Source organism: Euprymna scolopes, chromosome 37, assembly GCF_053919585.1.
Source record: "Euprymna scolopes isolate OS-2025 chromosome 37, ASM5391958v1, whole genome shotgun sequence".
Taxonomy (NCBI): Eukaryota; Metazoa; Mollusca; class Cephalopoda; order Sepiida; family Sepiolidae; genus Euprymna; species Euprymna scolopes.
This window is the reverse complement of record NC_136518.1, coordinates 49,736,091-49,758,633: the sequence shown is the minus strand read 5'-3', so window position 1 is coordinate 49,758,633 and position 22,543 is coordinate 49,736,091. Positions and strand designations below refer to the sequence as shown.

The following is a 22,543-nucleotide window of genomic DNA, read 5'->3' as shown; positions in this document are numbered from 1 at the left end:
CAACGAAATGTGTTGTTCTTTATCAGAAGGAGGCCATCGTACCCTCTTTTTCGGGAGAGGGAGGAGGAGGAATACGTTCAAAATGTCGTTTATTATTTATTTAGCGTCCTTACCACGGAATACCGATATGGGTATTGTTATATTCCGCCCAAATTTCCCCTCCCCCTTTTAAATTCAACATTGTGTCGCATTGCTGGAAATTTTCCCGGAAGGTGGGGGGGGGGGGCAAAATCAACAGAGACTAGATCATTCTTGTAATGACCTTTTCCCTCTTGATTGCGATATGGTGCTGGTACTGTGCAGTTCTAGGAGGTTCACCCTCCCAGGCTCTACCTTCTCTCTTTGAGAAGGGGTTAGTTTATTACTAATCGCCTGAGGCGTCTCTGGCGGGGCATGCAGATGGAGCTGCCCGTCTCATCTGCAGGGTCAGATTGCTCCTCTTTGGGATCGCCAACTTTTCACTGTCACTTTCCAACCCTTGTGTCACATTTCTCACTGTGGGAGCGAAATAAATACTTTTACACACACACCTAAAGTGCTCCTCTAACACCGTTTGGGGAGCTGGGTTTCTCACTTTATGTAACATAGTGCATAAGAGCGCGAGGGAAATTAGCAGCAGCAGTGAAGGATGGCTGGTTTGCGAAGAGATTAGCAGCAGCAGTAGTCGAAAAACGCACACATGCAAATTAGGACGAGTGCGCAAGTTGGCACAAGAAAAAGAGGAAAAAGTCACCATGTGCTGTAGACAGAAGAAAAGTGTGCGCCAAAGAAAATGGGCGTGTAAAGTCGAGAACGAGAATGGGCCAGTATGCAGGCAGAATGATTTGTATTAGCAGACCCCCCAGTAGGAGGCTAAACAATAAATTTGGCCAGAAAACGTGATCAAGGGTCATGTGGCGAATCTTCATGTGGTCAAGGACAGCAAACAAAAAGTCGGTCACAAGTCTAGGCAGAGCCCGGGAGATGACGTCAAAGCAAGGTCAGGTTGTGCTAACTAGGTTTTACAAGGCAATGATTTGACCCCACTTGCAATACGAGTCCCTAGTGTTTGTTGGAGTTAGCAAGATGTTCTCTGATTCTTTTAAGCGTCTACAACATTATGTTATCAGATATATATATATATACTGCATATTCCCTGCTGCGACCCTGTTCCCTCTGGAGTATATGATCTGCTTTGATTAGATCTGCTATCTGCTCGCTAGAATGTAACAGTTGCTTCTGTTGCCTACAGATTATTTCATGGTTCTTGCGCCACGACAATGTTTAAACATTGTCCTGTGGTGCAGTTGAAAAACCGGTACTTGTACAGTTTAGTCAAGACATTAAAAAAATGCAAATATCAAAAAAAGGTTATATTGTACGTATCTGTCTTGGACTGAAGATCTCCGGAAAAAAAATTCATTTAATTTGATCGAGTAGTTTTTATTTTACAGCAGAAAAATGCGTTTTGATGAGAATGCATTGAAGCCAGCCATTATGAAATTTGTTGTACACGCCATGGGGAGATAACTCCCTCCCCATCTTTATTACTAGGTTTTCTTCCTAAAACTCAAACATTTTGCTCGGTATCATAACAAATTGTTTTTTTTTTTGCTGTAAAATAAAAACTACTTGATGAAATTAAGTGAAATTTTTTTTCGGAGAACTTCGTTCCATAACGAATACGTAGAATATAATCTTTTTTCGATATTTTCGTTTTTTAAGGTCTTGATTAAACTGTACAAGTACCGAAAAACACAACCTGCCACAATATACATTCACATTAGACCCTTTGCATAATCAAACCATTGTTTGCTCAGAGATGTATCGACAATGTCTTTCTGCATTGTATTCTGCCGTCCTGAACGTGCTGCCTCAAAACTGTGTGAATAAACATATATCATTGTCACATTTTTGGAGTTCTATATTGTCTAACTATCGTGAGGTTTCTAAGTTTTATGCATTCTCTACTACACTACCTCCATCAACACAAGGAGATAATGCCTAGGAGGGTGATATGACATTAGAACAGATACTACACTATGCCCCTCTCCCTGAATTGATCATGAAAAGATAATGCTTTCGTCTGAAAGAGTACAGTAAACGGAATTGAGAAATCAAAGTACAGCAGTACAAGAACATGAAGGGAGGACAGGAAAGTCCTTTTCCATTTTGGTAGAAAGACAAGTTCTTGCACTGAATGTTTTACAAAAAGGAACCAAACATTGAAGCTCAGTCGAACATGTCCCATAAAATAATGACAGAGTGAAGAGAGACTAGCAACGTCTCTTCTGCAGGAAAATGGATGTGGAGAAGAGGAGAGATCATCTCCCTCACCCTACATTTTGAAAGTCGATTTTGTACTGTGATTTATTAAAAAAAAAAGAAAAAAGAAAAGAAACTTGATCAATTCACATAATTTTTGGATTATGACATCTTTTTTTCTGACTAGTACATATATCATAAAGATTTGTGTGTATTTTCTGTATTTTTGTCTATTTTTTTTTTATTATTCTTTGTTATAATAGCGAGAAATCAAAATGTTGATTTCAAATTTTTAAAAAAGCCGAGCATGCGGGGTCTTCTTTAATGAGTGAAAAATTTACTTTCACCATGACTAATTTTTGTGCAAAATTTTTAAACAATCCAAAGTGTGGTTATTGAGAAAAGTGTGAACGGACGAACAAATGAACGGACGAACAGGGGTAACTTACTAGATCATATTTCTCCTTTATTAGGGGTTCTGATAATGGTATCTACTTAATCGTCATGTCACAGTAATGAACATATCCAAGAATTAGAAAAAACGAAAAAGTAATAACTTAATTAATGAAAATAGTTTTTGAAAACAATTAGCGAAAATTGAATTTTGCAAAAAATAAATAAATAAATAAAAAATATGGAGAGTTTGAATCATTACAAAGGGAGGTAAATATTTTCTGCAAACTGAAAATCTTTGGCTCATTTAGCAAAATTCAACTTTACCTTCGAAAACTTTTCATTAATAATTAATTTTTCATCTTATCGTTTTTCGTAATTTTTGGATAATTTATGACAATTAAGTTGATACTATTGGTTTAAGTTGAAATTCAGTATTTCAGTTTTCAAATTTCGCCATTATAACAAAGAAGAAATCCTTTTTTAAGTCGAATTCTAAACAAGAACCCCAAATTCATTAATTAATCAGTTTTTTTTTTTGTATTTATGCAGAATACGGGCCATGCTGAAATAATAAAGTTATTATTTAGAAATACATTTTTAGCTAAAATTATCCAACAGATTTTTCTATAAGTTTGATTTGGAAAAGATATATTTCTGCGTTAGTAACTTTGTATTTAAATTATTTCTTTGAATTCAAACCGTTTTAATTTCGAAATTGGTCAACGTTCCATTTTAATTTGTTTGTTTAATCTCTATATTCATAATTCAGTTTTTGCAGTATCGTCCTGGAGAAGCACCACGTCTTGACAAACTTCAGGGACTGGCTTTCACTCCTGATCTGAAATGGAACACATACATCAAATCTATTGTCAAGATCGATGGAACAATGGTTGGATCACTCTACCGCTCCAGTAAGTATCTCACTGCCGATGCAATCCTCTATCTGTATAAGAGCCAGGTAAATCCAAAATGGAGTACCGTTGCCACATCTGGGCAGGAACTGCTTGACGCACCATATCCAAACTTGACAGAGTTTAAAACCGGGGTCTTTTCTCTTCCCTGCAACATTTTCCCCCCACAGAAGAAACGTTGCAAGCCTGTCTCTGCTCTATCGTTATTTTCATATCAAGTGCTCAACTGAACTCCAATCTATGGTTCCCCCTTACCAAACTTTCACAAAACAAAAACATTCTACTAGCTACAACCACTATATACAATTTCCCCCACTCTCTATCTGTGCTTAAATTTAAACACAGATTCCATGAACAAAGCTTCTTTTCCAGAACTATGGAACACTGTTTCACTGGTCTTCTTCCCAATGGAATACAACATAGTAGCCGTCAAATCAAATGTAAACAAGTTCTTGTTGAGCCGTCCCCTTAAATAACCCAAATTCTACCCAATCTACACCATTAACGATTAATAAACTACTACCTTACATTCATTAACCCTTATCCTCGAGTGGCCTTTGAAGCTTGATAATTAGTGACTCCTTTGTAAAAAAAATAAAAATTAAAAATGCTCGGAGTAGCCTCCAGGCTACTTTTGCCCAAGACACACTGTATGAAAATAATGCAACGCCTCAATAACACCGGAGGGTAAAGGGTCTCATCCCTCATCATCTATACAATTTATAAGGATAGTTAGTTCATCAGAACATGAAAGACTGATAGATATGTTTTTGTAACGGATCGTTTTCAAGTCCAATGTAAACAAGTTCTTGTTAAACTATTCTCTTAAATAATTAAATTCTGACAAATTTCCACCATTATCTATCATTACAATGTGGTCTCACCGACCTCCTGACACTCATTAACCCTTGTTCTCAAGTGGCCTTCAAGCCTTGATAAGCAGTAACTTATTTGTAAAGCTAAAAAGCAAATAATTTCTAAGATATTAGCAACCGTATGTTTGAAAAATATGGTTTAGTAAATTGGCCGAGAACAGCTACCAACATCAGAATTGGTGACACAAGAGAAACTTTTGGCAACATCAGAATTGGTGACACAAGAGAAACTTTTGGCAACATCAGAATTGGTGACACAAGAAAAACTTTTGGCAACATCAGAATTGGTGACACAAGAAAAACTTTTGGCAACATCAGAATTGGTGACACAAGAGAAACTTTTGGCAACATCAGAATTGGTGACACAAGAGAAACTTTTGGCAACATCAGAACTGGTTACACAAGAGAAACTTTTGGCAACATAAGAATTGGTGACACAAGAGAAACTTTTGGCAACATCAGAATTGGTGACACAAGAGAAACTTTTGGCAACATCAGAATTGGTGACACAAGAAAAACTTTTGGCAATATCAGAATTGGTGACACAAGAAAAACTTTTGGCAACATCAGAATTGGTGACACAAGAGAAACTTTTGGCAACATCAGAATGGGTGACACAAGAAAAACTTTTGGCAACATCAGAATTGGTGACACAAGAAAAACTTTTGGCAACATAAGAATTGGTGACACAAGAGAAACTTTTAGCAACATAAGAATTGGTGACACAAGAGAAACTTTTGGCAACATCAGAATTGGTGACGCAAGAAAAACTTTTGGCAACATCAGAATTGGTGACACAAGAGAAACTTTTGGCAACATCAGAATTGGTGACACAAGAGAAACTTTTGGCAACATCAGAATTGGTGACACAAGAGAAACTTTTGGCAACATCAGAATTGGTGACACAAGAAAAACTTTTGGCAATATCAGAATTGGTGACACAAGAAAAACTTTTGGCAACATCAGAATTGGTGACACAAGAAAAACTTTTGGCAACATCAGAATGGGTGACACAAAAGAAACTTTTGGCAACATCAGAATTGGTGACACAAGAAAAACTTTTGGCAACATAAGAATTGGTGACACAAGAGAAACTTTTAGCAACATAAGAATTGGTGACACAAGAGAAACCTTTGGCAACATCAGAATTGGTGACACAAGAAAAACTTTTGGCAACATCAGAATTGGTGACACAAGAGAAACTTTTGGCAACATCAGAATTGGTGACACAAGAAAAACTTTTGGCAACATCAGAATTGGTGACACAAGAGAAACTTTTGGCAACATCAGAATTGGTGAGACAATACAAACTTTTTGCAACTTCAGAACTGGTTACACAAGAGAAAATTTTGGCAACATAAGAATTGGTGACACAAGAGAAACTTTTGGCAACATCAGAATTGGTGACACAAGAGAAACTTTTGGCAACATCAGAATTGGTGACACAATAGAAACTTTTTGCAACTTCAGAACTGGTTACACAAGAGAAACTTTTGGCAACATCAGAATTGGTGATACAAGAGAAACTTTTGGCAACATCAGAATTGGTGACACAAGAGAAACTTTTGGAAACATCAGAATTGGTGACACAAGAGAAACTTTTGGCAACATCAGAATTGGTGACACAAGAGAAACTTTTGGCAACATCAGAATTGGTTACACAAGAGAAACTTTTGGCAACATCAGAATTGGTTACACAAGAGAAACTTTTGGCAACATCAGAATTGGTTACACAAGAAAAACTTTTGGCAACATCAGAACTGGTTACACAAGAGAAACTTTTGGCAACATCAGAATTGGTGACACAAGAAAAACTTTTGGCAACATCAGAATTGGTGACACAAGAAAAACTTTTGGCAACATCAGAATTGGTGACACAAGAGAAACTTTTGGCAACATAAGAATTGGTGACACAAGAGAAACTTTTGGCAACATCAGAATTGGTGACACAAGAAAAACTTTTGGCAACATCAGAATTGGTGACACAAGAGAAACTTTTGGCAACATCAGAATTGGCGACACAAGAAACACTTTTGGCAACATCAGAATTGGTGACACAAGAAAAACTTTTGGCAACATCAGAATGGGTGACACAAGAAAAACTTTTGGCAACATCAGAATTGGTGACACAAGAAAAACTTTTGGCAACATAAGAATTGGTGACACAAGAGAAACTTTTAGCAACATCAGAATTGGTTACACAAGAAAAACTTTTGGCAACATCAGAACTGGTTACACAAGAAAAACTTTTGGCAACATAAGAATTGGTGACACAAAAGAAACTTTTGGCAACATCAGAATTGGTGACACAAGAGAAACTTTTGGCAACATGAGAATTGGTGACACAAGAAAAACTTTTGGCAATATGAGAATTGGTGACACAAGAGAAACTTTTGGCAACATCAGAATTGGTGACACAAGAGAAACTTTTGGCAACATGAGAATTGGTGACACAATAGAAACTTTTGGCAACATCAGAATTGGTGACACAAGAGAAACTTTTGGCAACATCAGAATTGGTGACACAAGAGAAACTTTTGGCAACATCAGAATTGGTGACACAATAGAAACTTTTTGCAACTTCAGAACTGGTTACACAAGAGAAACTTTTGGCAACATCAGAATTGGTTACACAAGAGAAACTTTTGGCAACATCAGAATTGGTTACACAAGAAAAACTTTTGGCAACATCAGATTTGGTGACACAAGAGAAACTTTTGGCAACATCAGAATTGGTGACACAAGAGAAACTTTTGGCTATACCAGAGCATGCTGAAGGTAAAGGACACTGATCCTGGTTGGTATTTTATGGGTGACTGTTTGGGAATACCATTATTGTACGTGAGAGGACAGTGACACTTTGCGGCAGAAAACTGCAAAAATCTAACATCATTATCTCCCTTGACGAGGATTTACATACGAGTGAGGAGTACTCTAGATTTTAATATTCCCTAGAAATTTCCTTCTTCAGAGGAAGTCAGATAAACTTATTTGAGGTGAATGCTGCAACGAGTTACAAGTAGCAAATGATCTTTTCCTTGTCACACTCCTGGAATAGCACTTTCCTATAATTTTATCGTGTTAACTTAACAAAGCGTGAAAAGATAGAATTTCTTTTTCTTTTTTTCCACCCATAACAAGGCATATTACCACTAGTTCTTAAACTAAACATGGTTTCCAACTCAAGATACATCTACTAACCCAAGAATTCTTATAATATCATCAACATCTCCTGAAATCATGGTCAAGTGGTTAACGACAACGACTGACGACCTGGGTGTTCCAAGTTCGAATCCAGTTTGCTTCACAAAATCATTTTTACTTAGGAAGTTGACAATCTTCATGTGGTTCTCTCCGTAAGTACCTGATGACTTTCTAGAAAGAATTCTGACTAGAAAAATATCGGGGAAACCAATGCCAATAATAGAATCTTTCAGATTCATACGATATGATGAGGATCAAAGTCTCCCGTTCATGCACACGTCTTCCTATATTGTCCTGATCTAATATTGCATTGAAGTCATCAGATCTCGATGCCTCCATCAGCCTGAAAAGACAAAGAATACCCCCTGTACGGGCAGCTGCGCATGTGATCATGAAGCAAGGGTTACATAATCCTCATCCACATCTTTCCTTAATAAACACTGTTTGAGTCCAGTGGCAAGGAGAAATCCAGAACGATTGGAAACAATGCCGAGATAAGTGGAGAGCACATACAACACTTTTTTTTTTTTTTACACGAGGGTCACCATTATCAAGGCCCGAAGGCCACTCAGGGATAAGGGTTATTGCGTGTACAGTAATCAAGAGTGTCTTACTTAAGAGGGCGGTTTGTCAGGAGTTTGTTTATGTTGGACTTGAAGACGTCCAAGTTGTAGTCAGGTGGGAAACAGGCAAGCGGCAGAGAGTTCCACTGGCATGCAGTTCTAAGAAAGAAGCTTTGCTCATAGAATCTACCTTTGGATTTAGGCACAGATAAAGAGTGGGGAAAATTATTGACAGTAGTTTCAGCCAGACAGTTGTTTCTTGTGAAAGATTGGCGAGGGGGGGTGTTAATGTAGACATTGGTTACTTCCCTTGTTTCAGTTACATGGTTACCTCCCTTGCTTGTGGTGATATAAATAGGAGTCGGCCATCTTGATTTAGTCAGTTCGTTCGTACAGTTTAGACAGACTACAAGTGTCTCAACAAATGGTAGCAGAGATATCCCTCTGTGTGCGACAAAACGAAAAAAAAAAAAAAAAAAAAAAAAAATTTTTTTTTTTTGTACAGCTTGTCTGTAGCACTAGACAGATCGGATATCGGATATGGCAACTTCGAACAAACAACCTCCATTGTTGGAGGGGGAGGATGTTTACGAGAACTGGAAACAAGACGTTGAAATGTGGTCGTTGTTCACGGATCTTTCTGAGGAAAAAAAAGGGCCAGCAGTGTTTTTGACGCTACCACCGAATATTAGGGAATGTGTCCGTGAATTGCCAACAAGTGACATCGGCGGACGAGATGGCTTGAAGATCTTAATAAAGAAACTGGATGACATATATTTAAAGGATGAACACACGCGCGCTTACATGACTTTTAAGGAATTTTACACTTATAAAAGATCGTCAGGTACCAGTATAAATGACTTTCTTGTTCGTTATGAGTTTTTGTACCAAAGATTAAAAAAATTCTACATTATTCTACCGGAAGGAGTGCAAGCTTTTCTTGTTTTGAACGCGGTTAACATATCGGAAGAGAACGAAAAATTAGCGCGGACAACGTGTTCTGTTTTGACGTATCAAAACATGAAGGAATCGATAAAGAAAGTATTTGGTGACATTTATCGTGATGAAAATGTACCGGCAGTGAAATCAGAGCCCGAAATCGTCAACTATAATTATTCTAAACCGGGTAACAACAAAAGGCGTTTTCGTCGAGGACAATCTAATCCATGTGACCGAAGTGGAAACGTGTTGTTGTGTTACAAATGTCAGTCTCCGAACCATCTAATTAGAGAGTGTCCTAGAAATACGCCCAGGTTTACGGAAGCGACAGAACAAATACACATTACGTTGTTCATTCAAGAAAATATTTATTTGAACAGTACAAATGAAAAAATCTCAAATCTTGTAAAGGAAACATTTGGAATGGCAGTCTTGGATTCTGCTTGTACTCGCACACTGGCTGGCGAAGTGTGGCTTGATGTTTATTTAGATACTTTAAATGAAAGTGACCTGCAACTAGTGAAGTATACGAACTCAGACCGGAGTTTTTGTTTTGGTGATGGAGTGGCTGTCACAGCAATTAAAGTTGCTAAATTTCCGGTTACACTCGGAGGTATAAGAGTTTATATCGAAGCAGATATTGTGAAAAACGACTTGCCTCTTCTATTAAGTCACAAATCAATGAAGACAGCAGGAATAGTGCTAGATTTCCGGAAATATATGTGCTGGATTTTTGATAAATGTATTGAACTAAAGACCACAACTTCAGGGCACTATTGTCTCCCCTTAACAAATAAGTTGTTGGATCATAGTGGTACTAAGAACATTGTATTACATGTTCAGAATTTTGGTCAGTGTTCTTTCACAGAAAAAAAAAAAAAAAGCAGAAAAACTTCATCGACAGTTTGCTCATGCCTCGAAGGAAAAACTTGTTTCCTTGGTTAAAAAAAGTGGCAAATTCAATGACAAGGAATTTATAAAGGCGATTGAGGAGGTTTGTGAAAACTGTCAAATTTGCCTTAGATTTAAAAAAGCTCCACTGCGACCGGTTGTGGGATTGCCTCTTGGCAATAGATTTAATCACACAGTTTGCATGGATTTGAAAGAGTTCATCCACAATGAGGTGTGGATACTACATCTCATTGATGCCGCTACCAGGTATTCAGCGGCAACATTGATTAAAACAAAGAAGAAGGAGGAGATCATCAAAAACATCTTTATGATGTGGATTACCTATTTCGGATCTCCTGTTCGTTTTCTGAGTGATAATGGGGGTGAATTCAACAACGAACACTATAGACAGATGAATGAAAAACTCAACATAGAGACCTGTACTACTGCCGCAGAAAGTCCATTCAGCAACGGTACTGTAGAACGTCATAATTTGATAGTTGCTGAGGCAATGAAAAAAACAATTGACGATGAGAAGTGTGAACCTGAAATTGCCTGGGCATGGGCTATTTGTGCAAAAAATGCCCTCCTCAATTACTCTGGACACAGTCCAAATGAACTTGTATTCGGTTTCAATGTAAATACACCCTCAATTCTGACAGACCAGTTACCTGCTATGGAGTCCTCTACTACAAGTGATATGGTGAGAAAAAATTTAAATGCTCTCCATAGTGCAAGGAGAAACTTTTTGGAAGCTGAGTCCAGTGAGAGAATTAGGAGAGCTCTCAGGTCTAATGTCAGAACTTATGCTGATGAAGATTATGCTACCGGAGACCAAATCTATTATCGGAGGCAGGGTTTTAAAGGATGGCGTGGTCCAGCAAAAGTGTTAGGCAGAGAAGGCCAGTTTGTCTTAATCAGACATGGCGGAGCATTTTATAGGATGCATCCGTGCCAATTGATGAAAGTGAATAAAAACAACGAAAAAAGAACAAAAAAAGCTGAAATGCTGGGAAACACTACAGAAGGGAAGAATGAATACCTTTCAGTTGAGGAGGAGGAGTTGCAGAATCAAGTGGTAGAAAGTGAAGATATAGACAGAGAAGAAGTTGTTGATAGTTCTACCAGTTTAAGAGATAAGACTGAAAAACCTGGCCGAAATAAGACCATAACTTATAAAATAAATGGAAGTGGGGAGTGGAAGAAAGGAAAGGTTATGTCAGTACAGCCTAAATCAACTGGCAAATATAGTCATTGGATCAATATAGAACCTGAGGATGAAAACGAGGATCAAGTTTGTATCAACTGGAATCATATTGATCATTGGAGAGAAGTGCCCCAATATACTGAACAGGAAAATGTAGTCCTGCTCACCGCTGAACAAGAGCAGTCGAAAGCTGTAATGGATGCCAAGCATAAAGAAATAAAAAACATGAACACCTATGAAGTATTTGAATGTGTGCCATACACAGGTCAAAAAACAATATCCACAAGATGGGTGATTACTGAAAAATTCAAGGATAATCAGAAAACAATGAAAGCTCGCCTTGTAGCACGAGGCTATGAAGAAAATAGTAATCTGAAAACGGACTCCCCAACATGTAGCCGTGAAGCTATGCGAATGGTCATGCTAACCGCATCAATAAAGAATTGGATGCTGCAGACCATAGATTTTACCTCAGCCTTTTTGCAAGGTGGTATTTTAGAGAGAGATGTGTACCTGAGGCCACCATCTGATGTTTGTCCTAAATCTCAAGTGTGGAAATTAAAAAGATGCATCTATGGATTGAATGATGCTCCACGGGCATGGTACAAGAGAGTTACTCAGGCTTTGATTGAATTAAAAGGAGTAGCAAGTGCTTATGATAATGCATTGTTTTTGTGGCATGATATTAAAGGAAATTTGACTGGAATTCTTGCTATGCACGTGGATGATTTTGTTTTCTGTGGAAACACAGAGTTTGAAAGGGATGTGATTGCAACATTGAAAGAAAAATTTAAGGTGGGATCTCATGAAAGTGGAACATTCAAATATGTTGGACTGAATGTTAATCAACAGGAAAATGGGATCACTGTAGAACAAGATCTATATGTATCTTCCATATCTCCAATAGAAATAAGCAAAGGGAGGATACTGAGGAAAAATGATGAACTGAATGAAGAAGAAAAGCATGAGTTGAAGAGACTTGCAGGTCAGATGATGTGGGTTTCAACTCAAACACGCCCTGATATAGCTTTTGATGTGTGTAAAATGAGCAACACTGGAAAGCATCCCAAAGTAAAAGCCTTATTTGAGGCGAATAAAGCCTTATCAAAATTGAAATCCAAGAAGGGTTCTATAACATTTCCAAAATTGGGAAAGCCCTCAGATTTACACATTTTGTGTTATACTGATGCCTCTTATGCCAGTCTGGAAGATGGATCTTCACAGGGTGGTTTTGTTGTCTTTATTGGAGGAAGTACTGACAAAATTGCCCCCATGTGTTGGGCGTCAAAGAAATTGGACAGAGTGACAAAAAGCCCATTGGCCTCAGAGACTCTTGCTCTGAATGAGGGAGCTGATGCTGGTGTTTTGACTGCGGTTATGATACAAGAGGTATTTCAGTTATCTAAATTGCCAGACGTTCTCTGCAAGACAGATAATGCATCACTTGTGGAGACATTGAATTCCAACAATCTGGTAAGCGATCGACGATTGAGAATAGATGTAGCAAGGCTGAAGGAAATGAAGAGTAGAGGAGAGATACAGATAGAATGGATCAGGGGTTGTGATCAGGTGTCTGATTGTTTGACCAAGGCAGGAGCTTCGTCTGAGCTTCTAAGGGACTTGTTAAATCAGAAATAAATTATTCACTTGAGGACAGCAGCAATGTTAATGTAGACATTGGTTACCTCCCTTGTTTCAGTTACATGGTTACCTCCCTTGCTTGTGGTGATATAAATAGGAGTCGGCCATCTTGATTTAGTCAGTTCGTTCGTACAGTTTAGACAGACTACAAGTGTCTCAACAGGGGGGACGAGGGATTGGAGCTCAGACGAGCACCTGCTATGGAAATAACGATAAAACAAAGACAGGCTTGCAACGTATTTTCTGTGGGAGAGAGGTTGCAGGGAAGAGAAAAGAGCATCCCCCACTAAACCACGAAGTCTATTTTGTACTGTCAAGGCAGGATAGGCTGTTTTTAGCAGCTCCTGCCCAGATGTAGCAGCAGTACTCCATCCTTGGGCGTACTTGCCTTTTATACAGATAGAGAATTGCATCAGTAGTGAGATATCTTCTGGGCGGTAGAAGGACTCTCATCATGCAACGCATGTCCTTAATCATCACTGGCCAAGGTTCATTTCCATATATCATCAAACTTTTCATGTGTCAGTGTATATATAACGAGTCTCTGTTAAATTGTTAACGTGTTGTGATCTTTGATTCGCTTAGTGTATCTAACATTCATGATCATCTTAACCGTGCGTGCTGTGATCGGTGATGGTCTAGTGTTCTCTGTTGTGTGTTGAGATATATATATATATATATATATATATATATATATATATATATATATATATATAAAAGTTTATCAACAGGATTTAAATATGAGGTGAACATTGTTGTCGGCGGGAACACCAGCAAAGGACCATACTTGAAATCTTCCTTTTCTACCTCCTGAAATCAAAAGTGCTTTTCTTAAAGAAATGAAAACGCCAAAACCGGAATTATATATAGATATTTCACTTATTCCTGCTGGGTTCTTTTTCAGAGTTGGCACGCTTTGTAAAAGACTAGATTTTGCTAAGTCGCTCTCTTCTAACTTCCACATGAGTCCTGTCGAAAAACACAGTCTGTCCGCTAAGACGTTGCGTATCGAACTGATCTCCTTCATAACAAAAATCTACGTCTCTCAAATCTATCTTTTCCGTGACGTCATCACTACACGTAGCCTAAAGAACGTTGCTGGGTTTTTATCATATATCTTTGTTTGTATTATTGTTAGCTTAAATTGCATCTATCAAGTTAACATTGCTAGGAACTATTAAATGTAAATCTTTCAAATACGCATAACATTTTAGCATCAATAACATTTTTCTATCTAATAATTAAAATCATAATAATCAATCATTATAATACTCATCTGAATAACCGTTCATTACAATATTCCTCATAATAATCGATTATTATAATACTCCTCATAACAATCGACCATTATAATACTCATCAGAATAATCGACCATTATAATAGTCTTCATAATAATAGATCATTATAATGATCATCATAATAATCGACGATTATAATACTCATCATAATAATCGATCATTATAATACTCATCATAATAATCGATCATTATAATACTCATCATAATAATCAATCATTATAATACTCATCAGAATAATCGACCATTATAATATTCATCATAATAATCAATCATTATAATTCTCATCATAATAATCAATCATTATAATACTCATCATAATAATCGATCATTATAATACTCATCATAATAATCAATCATTATAATATTCATCATAATAATCAATCATTATAATACTCATCAGAATAATCGACCATTATAATATTCATCATAATAATCAATCATTATAATTCTCATCATAATAATCAATCATTATAATACTCATCATAATAATCGATCATTATAATACTCATCATAATAATCAATCATTATAATTCTCATCATAATAATCGATCATTATAATACTCATCATAATAATCAATCATTATAATTCTCATCATAATAATCAATCATTATAATACTCATCATAATAATCGACCATTATAATATTCATCATAATAATCAATCATTATAATTCTCATCAGAATAATCGACCATTATAATATTCATCATAATAATCAATCATTATAATTCTCATCATAATAATCAATCATTATAATACTCATCATAATAATCGATCATTATAATACTCATCATAATAATCAATCATTATAATATTCATCATAATAATCAATCATTATAATACTCATCAGAATAATCGACCATTATAATATTCATCATAATAATCAATCATTATAATTCTCATCATAATAATCGATCATTATAATACTCATCATAATAATCGATCATTATAATATTCATCATAATAATCAATCATTATAATTCTCATCATAATAATCGATCATTATAATACTCATCAGAATAATCGACCATTATAATATTCATCATAATAATCAATCATTATAATTCTCATCATAATAATCAATCATTATAATTCTCATCAGAATAATCGATCATTATAATATTCATCATAATAATCAATCATTATAATTCTCATCATAATAATCAATCATTATAATTCTCATCAGAATAATCGACCATTATAATACTCATCATAATAATCGATCATTATAATATTCATCATAATAATCAATCATTATAATTCTCATCATAATAATCGATCATTATAATACTCATCATAATAATCGATCATTATAATATTCATCATAATAATCAATCATTATAATTCTCATCATAATAATCGATCATTATAATACTCATCATAATAATCGATCATTATAATATTCATCATAATAATCAATCATTATAATTCTCATCATAATAATCGATCATTATAATACTCATCAGAATAATCGATCATTATAATATTCATCATAATAATCAATCATTATAATTCTCATCATAATAATCGATCATTATAATACTCATCAGAATAATCGATCATTATAATATTCATCATAATAATCAATCATTATAATTCTCATCATAATAATCGATCATTATAATACTCATCAGAATAATCGACCATTATAATACTCATCAGAATAATCGACCATTATAATATTCATCATAATAATCAATCATTATAATTCTCATCATAATAATCGATCATTATAATACTCATCATAATAATCGATCATTATAATATTCATCATAATAATCAATCATTATAATTCTCATCATAATAATCGATCATTATAATACTCATCATAATAATCGATCATTATAATATTCATCATAATAATCAATCATTATAATTCTCATCATAATAATCGATCATTATAATACTCATCAGAATAATCGATCATTATAATATTCATCATAATAATCAATCATTATAATTCTCATCATAATAATCAATCATTATAATTCTCATCAGAATAATCGATCATTATAATATTCATCATAATAATCAATCATTATAATTCTCATCATAATAATCAATCATTATAATACTCATCATAATAATCGATCATTATAATACTCATCAGAATAATCGATCATTATAATATTCATCATAATAATCAATCATTATAATTCTCATCATAATAATCAATCATTATAATTCTCATCAGAATAATCGATCATTATAATATTCATCATAATAATCAATCATTATAATTCTCATCATAATAATCAATCATTATAATACTCATCAGAATAATCGACCATTATAATATTCATCATAATAATCAATCATTATAATTCCCATCATAATAATCAATCATTATAATTCTCATCAGAATAATCGATCATTATAATATTCATCATAATAATCAATCATTATAATACTCATCATAATAATCAATCATTATAATACTCATCATAATAATCGATCATTATAATACTCATCATAACAATCGACCATTATAATACTCATCATAATAATCGACCATTATAATATTCATCATAATAATAGATCATTATAATATTCATCATAGTAATCGATCATTATAATACTCATTATAATAATCGATCACTGGATTACTCATTATAATAATCAACATTATAATACTTATAATAATCGACTATTATAATACTCATCATAATAATCGATCATTATAATACTCAATATTATAATACTCATCGTAATAATCAACATTATAATACTCATCGTAATAATCAACATTATAATACTCATCGTAATAATCAACATTATAATACTCATCGTAATAATCAACATTATAATACTCATCGTAATAATCAACATTATAATACTCATCGTAATAATCAACATTATAATACTCATCGTAATAATCAACATTATAATACTCATCGTATGAATCATTCATTATAATACTCATCGTAATAATCAACATTATAATACTCATCGTAATAATCAACATTATAATACTCATCGTAATAATCAACATTATAATACTCATCGTAATAATCAACATTATAATACTCATCATAATAATCGACATTATAATACTTATAATAATCGACCATTATAATACTCATCGTAAGAATCATTCATTATAATACTCATCGTAAGAATCATTCATTATAATACTCATCGTAAGAATCATTCATTATAATACTCACCATAATAATCAATCATTATAATAGACTCTTTGTTTAGTTGACAATGGTAATGCTTTGCTGGTTAGTAATAGCAGAAGTTCTCTGAATTAACTCCATTTCTATTTCTCTTAATCACACTAGCACCTTTTCCTCCCTGTACTCCAATTATATGACCAAAGTAACAAAACATGTAAACAACCTTGCTATCCAAATATATGTTCTCCACATCTGATTTCTCATCCGTCTTCTCCATTGGTTTACAATGATACAAGCGGCTAATTATATCCCAACCTATCTAAATACTGTTAATAACTGAAAAGATTAGTTGAAAATACTAAACGAATTAAACATTGATTTTCTTTTTTAATTAACTCGTTTATCTCTCTTTCTTTTTTGCTATTATATAAAACGAACTTTGTGTGTATGTCTGTGTGAGTTCGTTCCCGATGCACTCCAAAATGGCTGGGCCGATTCTTATGAAATTTCACACGAACGTACTTCATGTGCCTGGCAGTGTTCTTAGATAGGTTTTGTATCGGAATGTCTTTGATAAGTATCGATAATCGATCATCAAAATAATCAGAAAAAAAGAAGGAACAGGCGATTTTGACCAAAGTTAACTCCTTACACAGCCTATCATTATAAATGCATTTCAGAAGTTTTATTATCACACAAGCCGAAAGGCTCGACATGTAGAATCAACAGTAGGTTCTTTGATATGACACGGGCGCGTTCGAACTGAATGTTTCCGTTTAAAGCACAATTGCACCATGATACTTGACAGGCAATCAATCGATTTGATAAAAAAAAAAAAATGGGCGATTTCACCGATTTTGATGACAACAAAAATGTTGGAGCGTGAAACATTCGGTGGTCAACATTCAATCCCGAGCTACGTCGGGTCTCCTTGGTTGTAAGTGAATAATAAACAGAATTAAAAAATCTATTGCGTGTTTTTTTTTTCTTTTAAGACTGAGTGGCATTGAAGAAGACAAAGTCGAAGTGTAATTAAAACAAGAAATGCTAATTGATGCCGTCGGTATGCGCATAGTTGCAATAGTAAATAAATCTCGAAGTACTAATGGGAATTCTTGGTATACTAGTTCTACAAATAGAAGTAGAAGGGGAGGGGGAAGGCGAAGAAGTATACCGTGAAAGAGGAGGAGGAGGAGGTGGAGGAGAGCAATAACAAAAAAGAAGGAGAAATAGAAAAAAAGAAGGAGAAATAGAAAAAAGAAGGAGAAGGAGAAAAAAAGGAGAAAGAGAAGAAAGTCATGAAAGATAAAATTCTAAAAAGCAAAAAAAAAAAAAAAAAAAAACTCCGTGATTATGGAGGTGAATAAAGATGAGAGGATAAGAAGAAAAAGAATTGGAAAGAAGAAGAAGAAGAAGAAGAAGAAGAAGAAGAAGAAGAAGAAAGGAATAATTATGAACCTGATTAAATATTAATAATAATTATTTATATTATTAGTGAATAATAATTATTAATAATAACTATTTATATTATTAATTATTAAATAGTAGTAATAATTATCATTATCAATTATTATTAATAATATTGTTACTATTATCTAAATATTAATTTACTTGTCCGGCGTCCGGTGTCACAAAAAAAAAAAAAAAAAAAAAAATTATCATCATCGCAAACATTAATTAATGAAAAACGAATTACCTCCCTTTATAGTAGTTCTTTATCAGTTCAAAATCATTTTAAAAAAACATTTCCTCTCCAAAAAGTTTCAAAACAAAGAAAAACATGTTTCTCTGTTTACGGTTTTAAATTGGCAATTTTATTTTATAATTAAAAAAGAAAAGTACTGTTCAGAGGAGACTGTAAGTTTTTGTTTATTATAGATTTTTTTTTTTAATTAAAAAAAAATGTGCAAGTGAATTGATATCTGTTCCTTCATAATTTATATTAAAAATTATTCAGAAAAAAAAAAAACAAACAAACAAAACAATGTGTTGTTTGTTGAATGTATGGAGCCTTTTCTAGAGATGCATGGATGCGCCTAAAAATTTGGATTATTTGCATTATTCACACTTCTGTTCTCATCTTGGATGTTGTTCTCACAACGGTTTGGCTGATGTATCCTCCAACCTTCTTCAGGTGTATCTTATCATACCTAGAAATCTGTATATAATCTCGAATAAAGGGAGAAAAGAAAGAAAGAAAACTTTATTAGCAGTGATTAACTGTTTGACTTAGTTTCAGTTTTGTTCTTAGAACAACTACCGGTATGAAAAAAAGAAAATTATTTATTCTACCCCCCCTTTCTTCATCTACTCTCACATTAACTTGATCCCTGGTAACATCAAGGAAATCGCTATTACAGCATTTTTTATTTTTTATTTTTCATAATGTTTTCTAAATGTGTCTTCGGTAGTTTCTAACTTTTAACTGCACACAAACACACAGAGACGGAAATACAACTTTGCTTTATATAATAGACTACAATTCTTAACCCCTATACACTAATACGATCCCTGCTGACACAAAGGAGAGAGGATTTTTACCATAACCAACTTGGAGTCATACTGAATCAGAATATGTAAGGTTTTTTAACGTATCTTTGGTAGTTTCTGTGTTTAATTGCATGCGCCCCCCCCCCGCACACATGGTAGCTTCCTTCAATCTTGACAGACTATGGATACCCATTGTAAGCGTGCCTGCGCATGGAATTTTTGTGGCAACAGTTGCACAATCTCCAACCACACCTCTCCTGAGTTGACATTGTTGAATGCCAGTGGCAAATGAAGGTTCAGGACGATTGGAAACAATGCCAAGATAAGCGGAGGGCACATGCAGCACCTAGAATTCACAAATGGTCACCCATCTGGTACTAGCTAGGTTCGACGTTGCTTAACTTCAGTGATCTGATGAGAATCGGTGTGTCAACGTGATTTTGCCGTATATACACGTACACACACGCGCGTGCACGCACGCACGTAACTGCAACTTTCTTTTAAATATAGAATATCTTTCCTAACTTACTTTCACCCCCACTCCCCCAGCCATACGTCTCGACTTTTGTTTATATTTCATCTCTGTTAAACTATCTACAGTTTTTTAGTGCCATTATCATGACGAACGGTTTAAAGAATGGGAGAGACAAACGGCCATCTGCTGCCAACGACACATTCTCCCTCTTGTATAGTATTCTTTATTTATGACAACAGAGCCAAGTATAGGATGACAACGAACGTGACCGACTTGGAGCGCGTGCGCTAAAAATAAACCACATTGTACAAACGGACCAACAAAACGAACATCTAATATAGGCCAACGGTCAGCAAACCTACAGTCCGTGGCCAGAATGCTTTTATTAATACATTTCTGATGGATAAAGGATCTATGAAACTGCATTATTATGATTGTGTATATAATATTCTGCTTGTTCTTTCCTTAGTTAGTCCATGCGTTACTCTTTGAAAAATGCTGCACGGTTTTAAAATAGGCCAAATTTGCAAAATGTGGCTTTAACCCTGGATAAGAATATGAGAGTGATCTCCCTTTGATGTAGCCTTGTTTTTAAATATCATTATAATGATATATGATCATTGTTGTTTTGGTGTGAGAAAAGAACTCATAGTAAATTCAATGTGAAGCTTTTCTTCACCAAAAACAGAAGTCAGCAAAATGTTACGTAAAAAAAGAGAATATTCAAAAGAAACAGGGCAAAAAAAAATTGTCTAACAAGAGATGATGGACTAAAGGCGTAAATTAAAGATTGTGTTTTACAATGTGATTTTATTATTTGTATTGAACTATGTAGCACAATATTATTTTCTGAGTATTTATTAGTACTTAAGAATTTATCTAATTTGGATCAGTTCTATATTTAAAATACAATCGACACTATTTTCATGGAAATGTTAATAAACTCATATTTGCTGCGAGTTATTGGTACTTCTGTTCAAAAAACTATTTTTTTGCACTATCCAAAAGAATGTTACCTTTATCAAAACATATTTGTTTATTTGATATATTTCTAATTCTATGGAATTTGCACTGGTCCTACTAGTTATTATTATTATTATTATTATTATTAGTTGTACTCACTAGGAGTTCTCACACAGCTCATCATTAGAGATTGTCCACTGATAACAACCGGTGGTGTTTCCTGGAATCTGGGTGACAACAAGTGTCTCCAGATTTCTAGTACTCTACACCACTCTCAATAACCATAATATAATCGCCTTAAAAAAAAAAAAAAGAAAAAAAAAGAATATAATTGCGGGTGGGGTGAGGGTGAATCTACTAACTTGCCCTTTCTTATTTAGTATTTTGTTTCCCGTTTTTATTGTCCTGCTGAGAGTATAGGAGTAAAAATCCAAATGGTGACACTAATAAGGGGCCTGCATTATATATACAGGGAGGAGCACGTGTCCATGGTGCTGACACTTCTGGTCTCTCACCCATAAAATATTTGAAACGTGCTATATTTGAAATGTAAGTGTGCCGTGTGCTTGAATCATGTGGGCGTGACACACAAGGGTGTGAGTCACCCTCTCTCTCTCTCTCTGTCTCTCTCTCTCTCTCTGTGTTTTCACACACATGGACGAAGTTCAAAACTGTCGCTGTGAAACTAGAGCAAAAGCTATGAAAAAGAGAGTATGCTTTCCCTTGCCAGTCGAACATATTTCTGTATACTCCTATCTTGATGAGAGATTTAATGGGCGTATTTTATATTACATGCGTCCAAGTAACTCTAAAAGAGTTTCTGTTCGTCTGTCGTTTGCCGTTTTACTTTAGAAATAACATATTGATCACTTTTAACTTTGAAATAACATATTGATCACTTTTAACATTGAAATAACATATTGATCACTTTTAACATTGAAATAATATTTTTATCACTTTTAACTTTGAAATAATATTTTCATCACTTAACTTTGAAATAATATTTTCATCACTTAACTTTGAAATAATATTTTCATCACTTAACTTTGAAATAATATTTTCATCACTTTTAACTTTGAAATAATATTTTCATCACTTTTAACTTTGAAATAATATTTTCATCACTTTTAACTTTGAAATAATATTTTCATCACTTAACTTTGAAATAATATTTTCATCACTTAACTTTGAAATAATATTTTCATCACTTTTAACTTTGAAATAATATTTTCATCGCTTTTAACTTTGAAATAATATTTTCATCACTTTTAACTTTGAAGTAATATTTTCATCACTTTTAACTTTGAAGTAATATTTTCATCACT

General features: G+C 34.2%; 1 protein-coding gene and 1 pseudogene across 9 annotated transcripts in view; both read right to left on the bottom strand.

Annotated features, from left to right (window-relative positions):
* Positions 1–22,543, bottom strand: part of LOC145261151 (uncharacterized) — a 1,211,790-nt gene that overhangs the window by 249,120 nt on the left and 940,127 nt on the right. The gene's annotated exons all lie outside the window — the stretch shown is intronic.
* Positions 20,115–20,231, bottom strand: LOC145261454 (5S ribosomal RNA; annotated as a pseudogene).